Raw genomic sequence first — 18,905 nt, 5'->3', positions numbered from 1 at the left:
AAACCTCTATATTGTAAATTGAGCAAAATAAAAATAAATACTATTTGATTATTACAAACGCACTTGCTACACAACTCTCTGTTTCATACATCTCAATTTGGGGTCTATAATATCCTGTAACAAAGAGGAAAATACAAAATATATGAATCTCAGTATATTTTAAACATGCCATGCCACCTGGTGCTTTTGCTTCTTTTCTTTTATTTTCTGTGGTTTTGCTTTCTATTCCTGAGCAAGAGCTTTCTTACCTATTAATTTAGGCCTATGAATCAAGTAGAATGCAATATACCGCTAAATTTAACTGTATTTCTTCATGATAGATTACTTTTGATTTGATTAATATAAACTGCATTGTGTTATATTTTAGGATCCTCTATGAACAGATTCTCAAATTAACTGTAGTAAAATGTAGGCGAAACAACCAATTAGTTGGCATTTTATCTTTGGTGAATTAATTCTTGTTTTTAATTAGACCCTCAGAAGGGCAATTAAGGAAGGAAAAGAAATTAAAAAGCATCCAGGTTGGAAAGGAAGAAATAAAGATATAATATTCAGAGATGTATAATCTTATATATAGGAAATCCTTAAAATTTGTTAATAATTAATAAATGAGTTTAGTAAGGCTGGAGAATGTGAAATTAACAGAAGAAAAACGCTTGTGCTTCTATACACTAACAAAGAACAACCGGAAAATGAAATTAGGAATAAAATACTTAGGAATAAATGTAACGAAAGAAGTGTAAGAGGTGTACACTGAAAACTACAAAATATTATTGAACTAAATTAAAGACCTAAATAAGCGTAAAGACATCTCATGTTCATGGATCACAAGCCTAAATAGTGTTAAGGTGGCAACACTCCAAAATTGATCCAAACATTGAATACAATTTCTGTCAAATTCTCAGCCATCCTTTACAAAAATTGACAAGCTCATTACAAAATTCATTTGGAAATGCAAGGGAACGCAAATAGTCAAAATGATCTTGTAAAAGAAGAACAAATTTGCGGGACTCACTCCTCAATTTCAAGTCTTAATACAAAATGGCAGTAACCAAGGCACTGTACTATTAGCATGAGGATAAACAGACAATAATAGAATAGAATTGAGAGTCCAGAAATAAATCCTTGTCCATATGGCTAAGGATGCCATGGCCATTCAATGGAGGAAATTAGTGTATTCATCAAATGATTCTGCCACAACTGAATAGATATTCATACAAAAGAATGAAGCTGGATCCCTACTTCACGACGTATGCAAAAATTATCACCAAAAAAAATAGTAATAATAAGGCTACAGGATCTGAGACCTAAATGTAAGAGCTAAAACTGTAAACACTCATATAAGAAAACACAAGAGTAAAGATCCACAATCTTGGATTCTTAGCTATAACACCAAACAAACAAGTGACAAATGAACAAAGATAAATCAAAGACTTCATCAAAATTTTAAAAATTTTATGCATCAAAGAACATCATCAAGAAAGTGAAAAGACAACCCACAGAATGACAGAACATATTTGCAAATTATGTATTAGTTAAAGGGCCCATATTCCAAATATATAAATACTCCTTACACCAATAAAAAGATGAATCACCTCATTTAAAAATGAGTAAGAAATCTGAATAGACATTTCAAAAGAGATATACAAACAATTAGCTCCTACAAAGAGCTAATGCTCAAAATCATTAGCCATTAGGAAAATACAAACCAAAACCACAATGAGATACCACCTTATGACCACTGTGATGACTATAATCAAAGGGACAAATATCAAGTATTGTTGAGGATGTGGAGAAGTGGAATCCTCATGCATTGCTACTAGCATTGAAAAATGCCACAGATGTTTCGGGAGGCAATCTGGATGTTTCTCAAACAGTCATATATGGAGCTACCATATTATTCACTCCTAGGTATTCACCCACTAAAAATGAAGACATGTCCCTCACATAGAAACATGTAAGCAAATGTTCATAACAGCATTAGTCATAATATGCAAAGAGCAGAAACAACTCAAATGTCTAACAAATGATGAACAGATAAACAAAAAGTGGCATGTTCACACAATAGAAAATTATTAGGCAATAAAAAGGAAGGGCATTCTTCCATGAGCTACAGCGTAGATGACTCTTGAACACATTATGCTAAGTAAAAGAAATAGACAAATCTGTAGAGACAGAAGGTAGATTAGTAGTTTCCAAAGGATAGGGAACCGGAGCAATATGGAGTGACCACTAGTGGATATAGGGTTTCTTTGGGAGTGATATTAAAATGTTCTAGAAATCAATACTGGTGATCAAAGCACAACTTTATTAATATACTAAAACCACAGTACTGTATACTCAAGATGGTGAGCTTTATTGTGTGTAAATTACAACTCGATAAAGCTATTATGTTTTCCAAAAATCACATTCTTGTCCCCATACCTGGTTTTTAAACTCATCTTATAAAATAGCAGAATAAATAATTCTGTTGCAAAACTTCTGTTTATAGTATCAATCTTATATTTCATCCATTCCAACCACCTGAAAACAGAAAATACAACTAACTTTTTAAATTTAATTCAAAAGGTTACCCTTTAAAGAAATGTAAGTAAAGGAATCACCCAGATATTTTTCCACAATGCGTTGAGAGCAATATTAAAGACACATACTTCCCCTAAGTCAATGTGTATATTACAGTTTAAAATGTTAATTAGTTTTCATTTCAGCATTAATGTCCCTTGGAGACACAGAACAAAAGCCACAGGTGGGAATTAAAGTAACACTGCTTATCAGAAATAAAGAATAATGTCTATGTTGCCAAAGTAACCAATTTTTCTCATAAGAAATGTATGATTTGACATTCACTTATCAATGTTTCTAAAATGCAACTCTTATCTTGCCTTTGTTGTAAATTTCATTTCCCAGCAATGATTTCACAGATTCCCCTTTATATGCATGTCTCATTTATTTGTTTCCAGAATGAATTAAACCATAGCGATATGGCCAGGGCTTTTTCTTTCTCACTCTCCATGAGAAATAATTCATTGTTTTAATCCAGAAGACTACACTGTATGATGATTACTCACAATTTTCAGCCTTCCATATGAACTCTCTCTTATAATGATCCCCAAATCACAAAATTGCTGATGGCAAATGATTCTAAAGGTAATGTAGATCAGAGTACAAAGCATATGATCCATAAATGATTGCTGAATTAAATCTTCCACCTTTTGATACTAACTATCCCTCCCCAGCTTCCCAATGAGGGGACAATTTAAACTCCAATGATGGAGAACTCTGTCTTATGAGATTCTTCATCCCTTTTTTATTTTATTTATTTATTTTTTGAGAGGGAGTCTCCCTCTGTCACCCAGGCTGGAGTGCAATGGTGCCATCTCCCCTTACTGCTAACTCCGCCTCCCGGGTTCAAGCGATTGTCCCACCTGTGCTTTCAGAGTAGCTGGGATGACAGGCGCACACCACCACACCCAGATAATTTTTGTATTTTGAGTAGATTCGGGGGTCTCACCATGTTGGCCGGACTGGTCTCCAAGTCCTGACCTCAGGTGATCTGCCCGCCTTGGCCTCCCAAAGTGCTGGAATTACAAGCCTGAACCCATCACGCCAAACCCTTCATCCCATGCTGAACAGCGCTAATTGTTAGATACTTTTCCTAACTTTAACTTCTCAGATCTTCTTTGCGTCTTCTGTAGCTACATGCAGTCCTGCTTTTATGCTTTCCCCATGCATATTTTGAAATGTTTATCATGCCTTGATGTTGCTCAGCCTGATTTTGCTCGTAGGTTTGCTTCCAAGATCAGAACTTTTATACTTGTACAATTGTCAAATAGAGCTTGCCCTTCACATTTAAATCTATAGTTTTTGGATCTGGTTCTTAGTTCCTTTTTAGGAGCTATCCGAACAAGAGATAAATGCGAAAGTCACATTTCTTGAATTGGTAATAGTTTCCTAAGACAGAATGCTATTCCACCCATCTTCCAAGCAGGTGTGTTCCTTTTAACAAAGATGTAGCTTTATTCTGGTTGCAAGGCCTATCCTTCAAAGTCTAGATGTCATCTGGTTCAACAAGCCTCTAGGCAAACAATTCTTCATGGTTTGCTCACTCCAGTAGCTTAGGCTACAGCCTGCATGGAAAAGTTCCCTTTCTGATTACACCCATGTAGCCAGCTATAGGACTTTGTAAATATCTCCCTCTATCTCAAAAGGTCCAACATGCCTATAATATAGTAGTCTTTAGAGTTATTTCCAAAATTACTTCTGACCGTATTATTTGTCCTTTAAAGTACCAGTAAAATAGGTTGGGTGTGTAGTTTTGGTAAGTTTGGAAGGTTCTCTTCCAAAGTTCACGTACACTTCATAGAGACATGTACTGACTGACCACTTCATAGGGGTGTAACACTATTTCCCTAAGTTTTACTAGTAACATGTCTCTCACATCATCACTGCCATAACAATGATCACATTGCTCCCAGTGCCAAAACAAGGTGATCTCACTCTGAAATTCTCCTTCATGTGCTATGGATCCAGAAGATTTGGATAAATACTCTGAAGAAGGAGGATGTATTTGAAACAACTGCACCTCACCTCCAGAATTTACTTATATAACAATGATAATTTCATGAATTTTTTTTCTGGTAAACAATACCTGTGTTGCTGCCACTTGTTGATGTCAGGGTGGCATTCACACAGATACAGTTTCCCAAGAACTATACTGTCTGGTGAAGACCTTCTGAGAAATCTACTCTGTATCAGACCGATTTGTAAATGGGGGTTTCAGATAGTCATTTATTCAACCTGTACTTCTTAAGCACATTTAGGCATTATTTGGCCTAAAGAGAAGAACTAAAGAAAAAATGCCTGTGAGACCTGGGCCATGTCTTATTGATGACTTCTTTCACTTGAGACTAGAACTGTGTTATAAATCATAGATTAAAACACTGAGCCTGGGCATCTAACATTTCTAGTTTGTTCCATGATTTCTAGGCTGAACTTTCTAAAGACAGAAATCATTTCTTGACCAGGTTTAAACCTTTCCAGTAGCCATCTCATAGTAAAGGTCCCCAAAATGTCCAATGACCAGGCTCTAGCTTCTCTAAAAGCCTCCATTTAAACAGATGTAATAAGACAAAAAAAATTGCAAAGAGATAATCCAAGTACCATTAAATATCTTATAGATGAATAATTCTAAATAAGCAGCTCATATATGGTACTATGTTAAAATTAAAAGCCTTCATACATTTGTTCTTATATTAAAATGAACACCTGCTCTTAAGTCTGTACTCATGCTGTACATAAGAAGCAAATAGTTAAGGAAGCAGTAATTAAAGGAACTCTCAAACACTAGCCTCTTTGGAGAAAAAAATTCTATGCAATCAGATTGTACTGATATATGCACTCTTAGCTCAATATATGAGAATTATCCTTAAAAGAGTACCAAGTCTCAATCCTATAAATTATATGCACATTTCCAAATATGTCTCTGATTACATCCTTCTTTTTTTAAGAAAATAAAGTATTTATTTGTGAACTATTTGCTAATGATAGTTAAATTAACTGAGTTTTGGCAGTTCTCTAATATACTTCCAGATCTTACTAATCCAGTCATTCTCTTCTGTTTTCTTTGGAAGCATGAAAACTTGTTTAAACATCATAAAAATGTTACTATCAACCCAAACTAGAGGAATGCTGAAAAAGAAAAATAGTAGAGCAATGCCTCTAGCATTTGAAGGCAGCTCTAACATTCATAAAGTCAAGGGGAATCTTTCTTTCTCCTATCCATGGAAAAAGCAGTTTATATGCTTTAAGAATCCAGGTAACTACACAATTTGAATTAACAAAAATTGTCTTTAATTCTATGAATTTGTAAAAACCTGTTTTTTCTTCCTAAATTAAATACATATTTTAAAATCTGGGATACTCTAAAATATCACTTTTGTTTTTCATAAATAAAAAAATTAAATATAAATAATGTTAAATATGAAACCACTGGGAATGCATCACCCATTCCCCAACAGTATTTATAATTAGTCAGAGAAAAATTGAGGTGTTTTTCATCAAAACTTCCCTCACAGTATCTACATGTGGTTCTTGTAGCTATTACAAAATAAAGAACATTGATATCAGCTCATTTAGAAACTGGATTATAACATAATGTTATTAAGTGGATTATAACATAATGTTAACAGGAAAATGTTTAAATTCTAAAATTTTCCCTAAATTATTGGAATAGGCTTCAAGAAAATAATGTTTCATAGCCACATATTAATTTTGTGCATAGTATATTTTAATCATATTTATACACCCCAATATTTTATTTACAAAATAACGTGACCAAAAAAAAAAGGTCTGCCATCTTTAAAAAAAAAAAAAAGTCATTTAAGATTGGATAGTTTTAAGGGCAGAAAATGTGGAAGCAAAGGCACTAACCAACATGCCTTGAAAAATTACTCGTACTTTTTACATGCTAGCTATTTAGTGACAGAAATGCAAAAGTTTAGAAAAGCACTTACGGCAATCAACAATTACGTATTAAAAACTATATCCACCAAAATAATTCAAGTACGATGTATTAAAAACTTACGGAGAACTTTTTTGTAAGTAGTGTTTATTGATGAACTGAGGTGGCATGCAGAACCCCGCAGTTGGATTGTTATTTGAAACAGGATGGCCAACTTTTCATTGCTTGTTCCTACAATAAAGAAGCTACTGACATGCCAGTGGATGACTAAGACTGGAGAGAAGTCAAGAGAGGAGCGTTCTTTTGAAGACCATTGGCTATGTTTATATTATTTAGTTGTTCGCGCGTGCACGCACACACACACACACACACACACACACACACTACAGGAATAGCAAGTCATACTAATTTCTATTGCAAAAAATCTGAATAAAAATGTTCAGAGGGACATCCTTCCAACACTTATTTTCCTGTTACATCAATAGTTTAAAATGTACTGCTGACTTCTCATGCTGTTGAAGGTAGCAAAATTCACATTAATATTCTCATTTGAAAGGATTTTCCCATAAAATATATGGAGGCCATACTAATATGAAAAAATCAGTCAGGTGACTATCCCATACAGTTTAACAGTACTCATTTATATTTAAGAGGACATGAACAAGGGAATACTCTTTCATAAAAATAAAAAAATAAAAAAACCCAGTCATTCTCAAAAGCATAACAAATAATTCTCCTAGACTATCTTATTAGCAATATCATGAATTATACAACAGAAATGCTTATTCAAATGATTTTTTCTGATAAGAAACACTGCATTTTAAAAAGCAACCTCTATTTTAATATTTAATACCTCAGCCTATCTAGATCTCCAAAAGTAGCAAACTATTTCAGAACGAAGTGCACTTCTTGTAATCTTAAAAGCATTTCTGGCATTTTATATTATCTGCTTTTTAACGACTGTATTTTCCTAGCATTAAAAATGAATTAATCTCTTTCTCCCTAAGTACTCTCTTGAACATATAGTGAAAGAAATAGTTCAACAGGTTATTTTCCCTTGCTAAAGCCATATAGATCATTGCTTCTCTTTGCATATTTGGTTTAAAAGCAAAACATCTTACTGTGCATCCAACTCAAAGCTCATCACCTGTACACAGTTTCAGAGATACAAAGTTTTATTATTTTCTATAGAAAATAGAAAAAGTACTGATTGTAGAGTATTGAAATACAAATGAAACATAATTAAGATACTATCTATACAGTTTCATTCAGCGAGAAAGTTGTTTTTTTTTACTCTTCAGTGTAAAAATAAAATCACTTTAAGTAATTAACATTAATAATTTGGAATAGTCTATAATAAATGCAAGCAATTGCCTCCCATCAATTCTCCAAAATTATATTACAGTTATTAAATAGAGGTGTTCTTGCTTTTGCATTCTGACATGTTTCAATCATCATAGTGGTTGCTGCGTGTGTGTGTGTGTGTGTGTATTTATTTATCTAAGGATTCAGGTCTCACTCTGTCACCCAGGCTGGAGTGCAGTGTCATGATTACAGCTCAGTGCAGCCTTGAACTCCTAGAATGAATCCTCTGGCCACAGCCTCCTGAGTAGCTGGAATTATAAGCACAAGCCACCACACCTGCCTAATTATTTTACTTCTTTAGAGGTTGGGTCTTGCATTGTTGCATAGGCTGGTCTTAAAGTTCTGACCTCCTGCCTCAGTCTCCTGAGTTGTTGGAATTAAAAGCATAGCCACCATCCCTGGCACTAAGTATTAATGTAAATCACATTGATGGAACAATAGCATTATAATAGCAGACTTTAAAAAATGGAATAAAAAATGTTTTGACCCCAGGTAAGATGGAAGTCATCACCTTCCACCATGACTCTCACTGAAGACAGCCACAAAACCCGGACAGACTGCAAGGATCAGTTATTTGAGGACTTTGAAAAGTACACAGTATACAGAAGACTAGCAAAGAAGACCAGAACTCAAAATGCCACTAATCCAATGGTGAATTTGGAATTTTTTCCCTCCGGTATATCCTGGGCTGAACTCAACACACTGGGGTTCCAGAAGGTGGGACCAACTTTGTTTGTTTTTTTCTCTGTTCTCCCAAAACTTGGCCCTGAGTGCCAGCACAGTTACAGATGGTCATGGTAGAGAGTGGTAACTAAAGTCTCAGCACTCTGCTTGAGGGAAAAAGAAGGTTCAGAACAGGAAAAATCCGGACAATAATGGCAGAGAACATGTTGAGAAAGTCATCACAAACACTTTTATAAACACCTGGGCTCATCTACAGCTGCATATATGTAGACTTGATCCTATTCAACACACTAAAAGTCTTGAGAAGCGAATCCATAGATAGCCCACCACCTAGGACTCAAGCTGGCCCCTGGAAGGTACACACAAGAAACAGATTCAAGTAATACTGTGAAGACTTGAAAACTTATCTGACATCAGGACTACAACCTACAGAAGGCAGGTTGAAAGCTGTGGCCTAAACCTAACCAGCTTAACTGGCCACTAAAAACATAAATATCAACAGTTTCCACAGCATTTAAATAAGACAGAGTCTCATGTAATAATGATGTCAGCTACAAGCAATCCGGAGCAGCTGCTGCCGTGGTGCTGTCTGCAGTGGGGAGATGTGAGTGATGGCAGCAGGAGGAACTGAAGAAGCAGCAGTGGCAGCAGTGGGTCTCCTGTGCCCCCCAGACCCAAGGCAGTCAACCACACCACCCCCCGCTTCACAGAGCCAGGTGGGACCTACCCAGAGGCCCAGAGCTATAATATCCATGGCTTGGGATTCAGCCCTGTGTTGCCACTCTTGCCGAACGCTGCTGTGGGGAGGACACAGGGAGGATGTGGAGCTGGGCCTGGGATGGTGCCATACTCCATGGAGACACCAAGATGGGGCCAGGCCAAGCCATCTGCCAGCAGGGGAGCAGCATGGTCAGCACAGAGGAGTGGGCAGAGAGGAGCCCAGTGAGGACCTGGAGTCCCCAAATCAGGTTGCAAGGAGGCACAGCTGATGCTGCCTGTATGCTCCACCAAGTGCCTGCATGCTCCACTGCCTTCCCAGGTGCAGGTCCGAGGCATCTCTGGATTATGCACCCTCAGGGGCCTGGGAAGGCCCTCCTGCCCCCATGGGCTTGGTGGTACCTGCTCTCACTTCCTGGGCTTTCCCCATTCCCAGTGCCTGCTCCGATCTTGTAGTGGGGTTGGGGCCAAGCATGGGTGCTATCACAGCCTAGCCAGGTGTGTGCACACTCAGGCAGTGCTGACACATCATCCCCCTGACACCCTGGCCTGTTCCATACTTTGGGTACCAAAGAGTGGGTGGGGGAAACAAGGTGGGGCTTAGGGCAGTTCGACATTGACCTGTAGGTGTCCCTTGGTGAGAGCAGCCTGGGCCCATGAATGGCAGCAGGAGGCAGACAGACTCCTGGAAAAAGGGGGCAGGTCCCTGGTGAGGCCCTACCCTCAGGCCAGGCTGCCAGTCTCGTTCACTGAAGTGGGAATTGTAGTGCCTTTTCCTGGTCCACCCGTGGCCACCCATGGACCAACTGGTACACATTTCCTCCCATGTGAGGCCCATAAAAGCCCCAGGCTCAGCCACAGCTGAGCAGATGATGGGTCAACTAGCTACAGGGAGGAGCTACCCTCTCTCCTGGGAATAAACACATGGGACAATCTGTCTGCAGAGAAGAGCTATCCTCTCTGCTAGGAGCTAAGGAGCATTCTCCCTGTGGGAGACTGAGCTGTTCTATTGCTCAGTAAAGCTCCTCTTGTCTTGCTCAACCTTTACTTGTCTGTGTACCTCATTCTTCCTGGTTGCAGGACAAGAACTCGGACTTACTGAATGGCAAAGCTAAAAGAGCTGTAACACAAACAGGGTTGAAAGATGCCCCTTTCTCACCACATTGCAAAGAGAAGGAGAGGAGAGGAGAAGAGAAGGCGCTTGTGACCCTTCCAGGAGCCCAGACCTGGCAGCTCCACATGCCAGGCCAGGCCTGTGACTCCCTCTTTGGGGCCCTGCAGTTCCTGGAATATCCAAGCTTCTGGGCACCCCCACATTTTCCAGTGCCAGCCAGGGAAGCTGTTTGCAGTATACCTGGTCCACTCACAGCCTCTGGGAGAGCCAGCGTCCATGCCAGCACCTGGTGCTACCCACTCCACTGCAGCAGCTGGTGTGTCTACAGCACAGTGGCCGGACCCCACACTTGCTCACACACCCCTCCATGACTTATAGTCTCCCTTGGAGGCATGTGATCCATGCCAGTAGCATGAGCTGAGGGCAGCCTGCTAGGCCAAGAGGGTGAAATGGGCCCTGTAGGCTCTAGGAAAATGCGGAAAAGGCACCAGCAGCCACAGGTTTCTGACCAGAAAAATAACGTCCCAAAGATCAGTAGCAATAACAAGTTCAAGATAATATAAAAAATTACTTAGCATATAAAGAACAGGAAAAAATCTCAATTGCACAGGAAAGGACATTAAAAAGATACCATTATACTATGGTCAAGTGGCCAAGAAGACAAAACCATCTTAGTTGTGTATGCACCAAAATCAGAGCTAAACCCACAAATCTAAAACCAACAATTCTGAAAATAGAAATAGTCAAAGCTACAAATATAGTGTAGGTCTTCAGTACTTCTCTCTTGGTAACAGATAGAACATATAGATAAAGAGCCAGCAAGAACTGAGAAGCATTGAAAATTTCTGTAAGTCAACTGAATCCAATTGACATTTATAGGTTACTCTGCCCAACAACAGCAGAATATACATTCTATGCACATACATCTGGAATATTCCCCAGGATAGACCATATCCTGGGTCATAAAACTAAAAACAACGGACTTGATGTCATTAAAATCACACACAACATGTCTCTGTAACTGAATTAAATCAGAAAACATTAACAAAACACAAAATTCCCATCAAACACTTGAAAAATAACAACACACTTCTAAATAATCTATGGGTCAAAAAGAAAAAAATACAGTGACAGAGTTTATAAAATGAAGCTAAATATAGGAGAACATTTACAGCATTAAATACCTTTTTTTTTTTTTTTTGAGACGGAGCCTCACTCTGTCACCCAGTGTGGAGTGCAGTGGAGCTATCTCAGCTCACTGCAAACTCCGCCTCCTGGGTTCACACCATTCTCCTGCCTCAGCCTCCTGAGTAGCTGGGACTACAGGCGCCTGCCACCACACCTGGGTAAGTTGTTTTGTTTCGTTTTGTTTTTGTATTTTTAGTAGAGATGGGGTTTCACCACGTTAGCCAGGATAGTCTCGATCTCCTGACCTTGGGATCCACCTGCCTCAGTCTCCCAAAGTGCTGGGATTACAGGCGTGAGCCACCGTGCCTGACCTAAATGCTTATATAAGCAAAGAAGAGAGACCTCAAGATTTCCACCTTAACTAGCCAGAAAAAAAGAAGCAAAATTAACACAAAGCAAGTAGAAGCAAGAAAATAAGAATAAGAAAAGCCAAAATCAATGGAATTGAAAAATTCAAAGCAATTGAGAATATCAGAGGCAACAAAAACTGATTTTTAAAAAATCAACAAAATTGGTAAACCTTTAGAAGACACAGATTACCAATGAAAAGAATCAAAGGGAACATATTATTATAGACCCTACAGACATTAAATGGATAATAAAGCAATATATGAACAACTCTATGAACATAAATCCAACATTTTAGTTGAAAAGGACCAATTCCTCTAAATCTGCAAATTGCAAAAATGATTGATGACGAAATAGATAACATTTATCATCCTATGTAAAAGAAATTGATTTTGAAAAAAAGGAAATTTTGAAAAAGAAATCTCAAGTTCCATATAGTTTAACTGGCAAATTCTACTAAATATTTAAACAAAAAATAACATCAATTTTATAAAATTTATTTTATAAAAAAAAAAAAACAAGAGAAGGGAATATTTCTCCAAATCATTTATAAGGATGTAATTACCCTGATATCAAGTCCAAAGAGAAACAGTACCAAAGAAAAAGAAAACAATAACAAGAAAGTAAACTATATTCTAATATCCCTCATTTACACAGGTGCAAAAATCCTCAAAAATATGTTTGCAAATTGAACCCAACAATATATAAAAAGGATTAAACCCACAATTCAGGGGATTTATCCAGGTAATGCAAGGCCAGATCAATATTTGAAATCAACCTATAAAAGCCATTATATTAACAGTCTGAAAAGAAATCCCTTATGATTTTATCAATTGAGGCAGAAAAATCATTTGAATAAAGTAATGTTCATTAACAATTTAAAAAATTATTACAGCAAGCTAGAAGTAAAAATAATTTTTCCTAACACATTAAATGACATTCACAAAAACACTACACCTATCATGTCATTTAATGAAGAAAGACTGAACACTGTCCTGAGCAATCCTAGCCACTTCAATAAGACAAGAAAAAAAAAATCTCGGTGGGAATATTTTTTGTCAATATAGACAAGCTGATTTTACAATTTATATGGGAAGGCAAAATACCCAGAATTACAAAAAAAAAAAAAAAAAAAAAATGACAAAAGAACACAGTTGGAGAAATTGCACTATCCAATTTCTAGACTTCCTGTAAAACTAATCAAGACTGTATAGAATTGGAGGGAGGATATACACATTGACCAACTGAATGGAAAATAAGGAACACAGAAATAAACATACTCCTTCAATATGGTTATTAAATTTGTCACAAAAACAGAAAAGAAATTCAAAAGAAAAAAGATTGCCTTTTCAGTAAATGGTGTTCATAGCATTCAACATCTACATGCAGAGCAAAAAGTAACACCACCAACAACAACAACAAAAAAAAAAACCAGTATAAATTTCATACCTTCTACAAAAGTTTTAACTTAAAATGGATCACAGATCTAAACATAGAATCCACAACCATAAAACTTATAGAGGAACACATAGAAGATCTTTGTCATCTGGAGTTATGACACCAAAAGCATGATCCACAGAAAGCCTGGTAAATGAACATCAGTGCTGATGAGTCCAAACATAACTTCTTTCATTGCAACCATCATCATTTCATTCATATTCTTATCATTGCCACTCCAATCTGGAGTTATGACACCAAATGCATAATCCATAGTAATAAATTGGGCTTTATAAAATTGAAGAGTTTTTTTCTGTGATACACTGTTAAGAGAACCAAAGGATGGGGTAAGAGATTGGGAAAAATATTAATATCTGCAGTGAAATTACTTTTCTAGCAAAGTTCTTTGATCTTGTATCATATCCTGAATACAACAGTATTACCAAATCTATAAAGGTGTTAAAAATAATAGACCTGTACAACAACAAAGACAAAAACCACTTGAAGTAGAGAGTTATTTAAAAATATAAGAAAAAATTGAATGAAATCCAATTTTATTGAATTTCAATAATTGATTCAAAATTATCAAATTTTGAAGTGGGATTTCAAATTTTCATTTATAATACATTTATTTATTGCTAAAAATACATAATATTCAGCTTTATTATGATTTTTTGCTAAGGTCTGAGGTAAAGCTGCATAGTACAAAATCTAGACATTTTTGCACTTTCTCAGATGTGCTTAAGAATGATCTTAATTACCCTAGTGATTGGTATCAGAAAGGAACTAAACTGAACTGGAGAGCTAAGCCTAAGAAAACAAACAAACAAAAAGAACCACGGTCTAATTAGTGTTGTTTGCAATAAAATATTGAGGTAGTTAAATGTTACAGTGGTTGTCTTTGACAATTTATAACAAACCAAGCCAAACTTTTATTTTTGTTTAACCGATTGAAACTGCCGCATCCTTGCATAGTGCAATTGCATTAATTAGAAATTGCCCCAGTTAGTTTACCTTCGATATTTCTACTTCTGTTAGTTTAACTGAAAGTGATTTTTCTGTTGGCCTGCATATTATGCATGCTCTTCTCTAGGACTGTGTGCACTGCTGAATATCACACTTGTAGCTTTGTTTGTTCTGATTGCTGTGAATGTGAGCCTCACTTTCTATGTAGATATTAAATGCACAGTACTCTGGAAAGCTAATTAACTCTTAAAAATATTTTTTAAAATATTTCTTTTAAACTCCAGTCCCCAGTCCCGAATTATAATTTGCTTCTTTATTACAATCAGATATATACACAAATTAAATCTTCAGACTTTATGAGGATGCTTTACACAATGAATTTGAAACTCTTTTTTTATAAAAGAAATGACATTCAATAGTCTCATGTGCAGCATAGGGATAAGTGGATAAACTGTCTCATTTTGAGGCACAAACTTGATTAAAGTGAATGAATCTGTCCAATATCTAAATTCAAAACCCAAATTCATTCATTACAGGATAATGGCCATTAAGATCAAGACCAATAATTGAAGATATTTGTGTATATGTGGGCATAAAATTAAAAATTTTACTTGCTATGACTCTACTCAAGAGTTTTCAGGTTCAATGAACATTCAAGCTCACAAAATTCAAAGCCCAAATTCATTCATTACAGGACAATGGCCATTAAGATCAAGACCAATGATGGAAGATATTTGTGTATATGTGGACAAAAAACTAAAAATTTTACTTGCTACGACTCTACTCAAGAGTTTTCAGGTTCAGCTAAACATTCAAGCTCACAAGACTGCCACAAGTCTCACCTGGCATCAAACACTTAGAAGATTACAGGACAAGATTCACCACTTGGTTGGGCACAGTGGCTCACATCTGTAATCTCAACACATTGGAAGGCCTTGGAGGGAAGATCACTTCAGCCTAGGAGTTCAAGACCAGCCTGTGCAAGATAAGGAGAAACTGCCTCTACAAAAAAATAAAAATAAAAAATAAGCTGGTCATGGTGGTGCATGTCTGTGGTCCCAGCAACTTGGTAGGCTGAAGTGGGAGAATCGCTTGGGTCCAGGAGATCGAGACTGCAGTGAGTCACTGTGATCACAACACTGCACTCCAGCCTGGGTGACAGGGTGAAACCCTGTCTCAAAACAAACAAACAAACAAACAAACAAACAAAAAGAATCATATCTTGCCAGCAGGGAAGCATCAGGTATTATTCTGCAGAATTATCAGCAGCAATCCACACTGTTTCTCAGGTGCAAGAAGACAAGATACATAGCAGTGGGTATGAAAGTCATCCTGGTTACAAACCTCAAGCTCCACGAGGAGTCCATAGGTACTAAATTAATCCCATGGACATAACTTTCAGGACCATCCTCCTGGTGCATACCATTTTTAAGTCACCATACTCAGGAAGCACAACATTATGGCAGCACCATCTGGTATGTATAATTCATTTATAATTCCTCCCAGTATATATGCAAATTACCAATCAGAGGTCATGACACAGCAACCTTGCTTAGTAACTTGGTTGGTGTACCACTTTTATAAGGTTATCAGATCAGAGGCAGGGAGTTAACTAAAAGTCAAATTCTTATGCTGAAAGAAAAAACATTTTGTTAACATTTTGCTTATAAAGTAAATGGGTAGAAAGAAGAAAGGCAACTTTATATACAGAAAAATATTCAAGACTTGGATTTAGAAAACATGCAGCTGAACCCTGACTACACCTTGACAACTATGTATCATTAAGAAAATTATTTTACCGAAAGGGGGGGCGGAGCAAGATGGCCGAATAGGAACAGCTCCAGTCTCCAACTCCCAGCGCGAGCGACACAGAAGACCGGTGATTTCTGCATTTTCAACTGAGGTACTGGGGTCATCTCACTAGGGAGTGCCGGACAATCGGTGCTGGTCAGCTGCTGCAGCCTGACCAGCGAGAGCTGAAGCAGGGCGAGGCATCGCCTCACCTGGAAGCGCAAGGGGGAAGGGGATCCGTTTTCCTAGCCAGGGGAACTGAGACACACAACACCTGGAAAATCGGGTAACTCCCACCCCAATACTGCGCTGTAAGCATACAGGCACACCAGAATATATCCCACACCTGGCCGGGAGGGTCCCACGCCCACGAAGCCTCCCTCACTGCTAACACAGCAGTCTGCCGCGATCTATCCACAAGGCAGCAGCGAGGCTGGGGGAGGGGCGCCCGCCATTGCTGAGACTTAAGTAGGTAAACAAAGCCGCTGGGAAGCTCGAACTGGGTGGAGCTCACAGCAGCTCAAGGAAGCCTGCCTGTCTCTGTAGTCTCCACCTCTGGGGACAGCGCACAGCTGAAGACCAACAGGGGAAGTAGCAGGAGCCGGTGCAGACGCGAACGACTCTGTCTGACAGCTTTGGGGAGAGCCGTGGATCTCCCAACGCGGAGGTTGAGATCTGAGAACGGACAGACTGCCTGCTCAGGTGTGTCCCTGACCCCTGAGTAGCCTAGCTGGGAGAAATCCCCCACTAGGGGCAGTCTGACACCCCACACCTCACAGGGTGGAGTACACCCCTGAGAGGAAACTTCCAAAGGAAGAATCAGACAGGTACACTCGCTGTTCAGCAATATTCTATCTTCGGCAACCTCTGCTGCTGATACCCAGGCAAACAGGGTCTGGAGTGGACCTCAGGCAATCTCCAACAGACCAACAGACAGTCCTTCTGACTGTCAGAAGGAAAACTATCAAACAGGAAGGACACCTATACCAAAACCGCATCAGTACGTCACCACCATCAAAGACCAGAGACAGATAAAACCACAAAGATGGGGAAGAAGCAGGGCAGAAAAGCTGGAAATTCAAAAAATAAGAGCACATCTCCCCCTGCAAAGGAGCGCAGCCCATCGCCAGCAACGGATCAAAGCTGGTCAGAGAATGACTTGGACGAGAGGAGAGAAGAAGGCTTCAGTCCATCAAACTTATCAGAGCTAAAGGAGGAATTACGTACCCAGCGCAAAGAAACTAAAAATCTTGAAAAAAGAGTGGAAGAATTGACAGCTAGACTCATTAATGCAGAGAAGATCATAAACGAAATGACACAGATGAAAACCATGACACGAGAAATACGTGACAAATGCACAAGCTTCAGTAACCGACTCGATCCACTGGAAGAAAGAGTATCAGCGATTGAAGATCAAATGAATGAAATGAAGCGAGAAGAGAAACCAAAAGAAAAAAGAAGAAAAAGAAATGAGCAAAGCCTGCAAGAAGTATGGGATTACGTAAAAAGACCAAATCTACGCCTGATTGGGGTGCCTGAAAGTGAGGGGGAAAATGGAACCAAGTTGGAAAACACTCTTCAGGAAATCATCCAGGAGAACTTCCCCAACCTAGTAGGGCAGGCCAACATTCAAATTCAGGAAATACAGAGAACGCCACAAAGATACTCCTCCAGAAGAGCAACTCCAAGACACATAATTGCCAGATTCACCAAAGTTGAAATGAAGGAAAAAATCTTAAGGGCAGCCAGAGAGAAAGGTCGGGTTACCCACAAAGGGAAGCCCATCAGACTAACAGCAGATCTCTCGGCAGAAACTCTACAAGCCAGAAGAGAGTGGGGGCCACTATTCAACATTCTTAAAGAAAAGAATTTTAAACCCAGAATTTCATATCCAGCCAAACTAAGTTTCATAAGTGAAGGAGAAATAAAATCCTTTACAGATAAGCAAATGCTTAGAGATTTTGTCACCACCAGGCCTGCCTTACAAGAGACCCTGAAGGAAGCCCTAAACATGGAAAGGAACAACCGGTACCAGCCATCGCAAAAACATGCCAAAATGTAAAGACTATCGAGGCTAGGAAGAAACTGCATCAACTAACGAGCAAAATAACCAGTTAATATCTAATGGCAGGATCAAGTTCACACATAACAATATTAACCTTAAATGTTAATGGACTAAATGCTCCAATTAAAAGACACAGACTGGCAAACTGGATAAAGAGTCAAGACCCATCAGTCTGCTGTATTCAGGAGACCCATCTCACATGCAGAGACATACATAGGCTCAAAATAAAGGGATGGAGGAAGATCTACCAAGCAAATGGAGAACACAAAAAAGCAGGGGTTGCAATCCTTGTCTCTGATAAAACAGACTTTAAACCATCAAAGATCAAAAGAGACAAAGAAGGCCATTACATAATGGTAAAGGGATCAATTCAACAGGAAGAGCTAACTCTCCTAAATATATATGCACCCAATACAGGAGCACCCAGATTCATAAAGCAAGTCCTTAGGGACTTACAAAGAGACTTAGATTCCCATACAATAATAATGGGAGACTTCAACACTCCGCTGTCAACATTAGACAGATCAACGAGACAGAAAGTTAACAAGGATATCCAGGAATTGAACTCATCTCTGCAGCAAGCGGACCTAATAGACATCTATAGAACTCTCCACCCAAATCAACAGAATATACATTCTTCTCAGCACCACATCGCACTTATTCCAAAATTGACCACATAATTGGAAGTAAAGCACTCCTCAGCAAATGTAAAAGAACAGAAATTATAACAAACTGTCTCTCAGACCACAGTGCAATCAAACTAGAACTCA

This window comes from Rhinopithecus roxellana, chromosome 18 (genome assembly GCF_007565055.1).
Source record: "Rhinopithecus roxellana isolate Shanxi Qingling chromosome 18, ASM756505v1, whole genome shotgun sequence".
Lineage (NCBI taxonomy): Eukaryota > Metazoa > Chordata > Mammalia > Primates > Cercopithecidae > Rhinopithecus > Rhinopithecus roxellana.
Note: the sequence above shows the minus strand (reverse complement) of the source record.